At 35.4% G+C, this 4,389-nt stretch overlaps 1 pseudogene; it reads left to right on the top strand.

The window, feature by feature from the left end:
- Positions 1-268: 268 nt before the first annotated feature.
- Positions 269-2,580, top strand: LOC130049747 (ATP-dependent DNA helicase RecQ-like; annotated as a pseudogene).
- The last annotated feature ends 1,809 nt before the right edge of the window (positions 2,581-4,389 follow it).

Raw genomic sequence — 4,389 nt, 5'->3', positions numbered from 1 at the left:
GCAAAGTAAACTCAAATTTGTGTGATTTGTGTACAAACGAAGAAGAAACAATCTACCATCTGTTGTGGGATTGTCCCATTGACCATCATCATCTCGAGTCCACTCACGCCCCCTCATACCCGTGGTTGTCTGATGCTATTTTTGCTCGTTTCTCATTAATTATGCATGACGGGAGTAACCAATCAAATCAAGTCCGAGTAAACTTTACTCGGAGAGCCCAACCAATCACGTAACACCTTTCAAAATGATATTCGGAAAACAATCGAGTATGACAGCGCCATTATTGACGAAAGTCAGAGAAGTTTTTGAAGTGGAGAAGCTCAGTGCTCAACAGGAAAAGGCAATCAGTAGCCTTTTAGATAACCTGAGAGCTGGTGGTGGAAAATCACACTGTTTCATGACAATTCCATTGTTTTAAGAACGCATATACCAACCACAACTGGCATACTAACGTGCTTATTGTTAGTCCCCTATTATGAAGGAACAGACTGATTTTTTTTTATATCAAAAGGATTTACAGCAACATATATTGGTAAAGATGCGTACGAGGACGATGGGATCCTTGCTGGTGAATACCAATTTCTCTTCACCTCACCAGAAGCAATTTTACAAAATGACAAATGGCAGAATATGTTGTCATCATCTAAATCCTTCCGATTATTAATAATTTGTTGTCGATGAAGCCCATACCGTTGTTCATTGGTAGGTAAACCATATAGTTATTTATTTACAGAAAACAACTTTCAATATTCTGATATTATTTCGAAATTGTTTTAGCTGTTATACTGTTTATGTTTACATCGAGGACTACCTATGTATAAACCGCATGACTTACATTATACATGTAGATATGTTGTTATATCTCGGTTTTTGTTCAATGCACTCGATATGGACATGCGGATAGGGAATATACAAAAATAGCTTAAATGCTACTGTTATTAAATACTTATAGTTGAAAGAAGTTTATCATACTCCCTACAACAAACTTGAGATTAGTTCAATTCAACTTAATTAGTAGATTATCATCCGGGGTCACAAAAAATATGGGGCGGATGGGAGGAATTTATTTTTTTATTTCCTGAGAAAAACAATTAATGACAAAAGGCATCACACAAAGTGTTAATCAAGTTAACATTCAAATAATCCTTGGTAGAAGATATTAATCCAACAATCTGTAACTTTAATTTTCCCCTCATGTCACTAGGAACCAAGTTTGTCTAAAATCGTAATCTTTGCGGGGGAAAAAATGGGATGGGCCTATTTTAGGGGTGGGTGGGGATGAGTATCTATCGATTAATTTTAATTGGCCTTAATGTTATTCACATCTGCATTTAGTTCAATTAAGGTCGTATGCAAAAGAATTCTTTTAAAAGTCCTTAAGCTTATACCAGTACTTAAGTAGGAATTCCATGCTTAGCAGGTTGAAAGTTTACTTAGCATATGGCTTAGCACTTTGCATAAAACTTGTTAACTCTTTACTATATGCTGAACCTTTGGTGTGTCCAGGGGTCCGTGTTTGTCCAACTATCTATTTTGTATTGATTTTAGGAGTTATGAGATTGATCACTGTTCGTTATCTTCACCTTTCATATGCTTAGTATATACTTAAAGTTAAGCATGGTCATGTCTTAATTTTTTAAGCATATTGGTTAAGAACTTTTTTCAAAAATAGTTAATATGCAAATTATTAAAAGAAAATGACTTAAATCTCGATCAGATCAATCGTCATGACTCATCACTGACAGGTGACCCGATAAGGTAGTAAATTTCAACATCCCATGGGTAGGGGGGGGGGGTCCATAATGATAGGCTTGTGTGCCTCTTTTCATATTTAATTATCTTTCACCCCACGTGAAACACAAATATTTTCATTATTTGTATTTCTGTTGACAATTTGCACGCAAGTTTTCTTTCATTTCTAATTTCACTTTGGTTTAAAGGGGAGAAAGTACAATGCATATGCAGGCTTTCAGGGAATGGTTTTCACCGACCGGCGAGATAAGATCATTGATGAGTTGTCCTGTCCTAGTGATCACAGCCACTGCTAGTAAGGAAGCAAGAAAATTAATCAGGAAACGACTTGCTCTAAACAATTGTGTAGACATTATTGACAGTCCTGATAGGGAAAACATAAAATTATTCCTGCAAAAGATTGAAAACACAGTGCCTATTGAAGTGCCATTTGGTTTGTTACTAAAGGAGTTGTCTCTGAAGAAAAAGGAATGTACCAGAACACTTGTGTTTTGTTCAAGCATTAAAACTTGTGCAGACATATATACTGCATTTCTGATGGTGTTGGACAAGTCTGTTATGGAATATGTCAATATGTTTCACTCTTGTACATCTGAAACAGTGAAGGAAACAATTAGACAGGACATGAATGATGAGAATGGGACAATACGATTCTTAATTGTTATAAGTGCAACAGGTATGGGGGTGAATAATAAAGGCATCAACGATATTGTAAATTATGGTCCACCTAAAGATATGGACAGTTTCGTTCAACAGCTTGGGCGTGCTGGTTGTCAAGCTTTGCATCTGCTTATTTACAACAGCAGACACACATACACACAAACTTGATTCTGGCATGAAAAATTACATTGAGAATAAAGATAATGCTGTAGACTTCAAATATTACAGTTCTATGATTCTATTCCAAATGGAAAAGGTATCAAGCATCTGTCTTGTGATATTTGCCCAAAGAAATGTGATTGTAAAGACAATTGTTGTTTACAGTTTCAGCACCCATTTCATTTATATGATTGTATGTCGTCAGGTTTTTGGTATTTAAACACCAGGGTTGATAAGTAACACTCAGTACCTAAGTACCAAAGATGATAAAGGTCTAGAACATTTAGGAATGTTTGAATGCTGTTATCCACTATACAGGATAAAAAAAAATTGCGTCTCATGTCTCATGAAAATCAAATTGAAATACCACTTGTTTAAAGCTGGGTAGTGGATAGGTCGTTACACTTTGATACTACAAAGTGCATTTTACATTGTAGATATTGGAAATCTTTCTTATTATAAATACGGATGATGAAAATCAAATTTGGATAAACATGTACATAATTTAAGGTAAATCAATCTTCGTGTGATGTCGTCTATAGGGTTTTGCAAAAAATCTTTATCAAATGAAACTTTCCGCAGGATGGAGATATTTCTCTCAGAGGAATTTAATTCAACGGATAAAAAAATTTGGTAAACTATTGATACTGAAGTGGTTTTTTTTTTCATTCTCAACCATTCATATTGATAAGTCACATGAAGTTGGAACTACCGTAACAGAAATAAATAAAATGTGGCATTGCATTCACGATTTCAGCTTGTTCAGTATGTTTGAATGATTGCACAATACAAATTGAAACACTTAGTCCTCCCTGTGAACATATGTACATAATCATCATGCGGGTAAATGTATTTGAGCATGGAAAAACGATAGGGATTTTATATGCATGAAATGAAGACTGATCTGTGGTCCTTTCCACAAAGAGGATAAAATAAAAATTAAAGATTTTAAGGTATCCAATGTATAACAACCATGATAATTCATTGATAATTTATTAGTTCAAAGATTGTTTGTGAAAATGGCCACTGATACCGATAATTGTAACACAAGATTAAATACTTTCTCATATTTAACAGAAAATTGCCAAGTCAGAAAGAGACCTACAATGAATATTAACCACTGAACTATATGTATCTGATCTGGTAGTTGAATTGGCACAGTTGGTACATCCACCCTCAAAACAATTTCTAGTCTTAAAGCTATTACATATCAAAGATGGTGCTATCATTATCTTACTGATATTACAAAAAAAGTTCCTACTCCCATAACTATGTATTCAATGACAAATCTGATAAATCAGGCCTTCCTCTGTCAAATCAAGTGTAAAGTTTATGAAAATCTTTTCAAAGAAATTTAACTTCAGTGCCATAAAATGATACCTATAGGGCACCTGTCATTAGGCGTTTCGCAAACTCTATGGTCGTTATAACGATCTAGTTCGTCAATACAACCTACCATTGGGTCAAATGCTGTCCGACGTGTTTCATACCGATTGCTAAGCCGTTCCTGGCACACTAAGTTTGACTGCGGATAACTCCGTTTACCTGATCAGGATATAGGGCTCACGGCGGGTGTGACCGGTCAACAGGGGATGCTTACTCCTCCTAGGCACCTGATCCCACCTCTGGTGTGTCCAGGCGTCCGTGTTTGCCCAACAATCTATTTTGTATTGCTTATAGGAGTTATGAGACTGATCACTGTTCGTTATCTTCACCTTGCATACATGTAGTTTTCTTTCAAAATATATATACTGTGATTTTCTCCCCCTTTGTGTATGTGACCCTTTTCAATTAAAATATATACTATGAATTTTTCCC

Source organism: Ostrea edulis, chromosome 8 (assembly GCF_947568905.1).
Source record: "Ostrea edulis chromosome 8, xbOstEdul1.1, whole genome shotgun sequence".
NCBI classification, from domain to species: domain Eukaryota; kingdom Metazoa; phylum Mollusca; class Bivalvia; order Ostreida; family Ostreidae; genus Ostrea; species Ostrea edulis.
The sequence above is the reverse complement of the archived record's forward strand: the minus strand, read 5'-3'. Positions and strand labels throughout refer to the sequence as shown.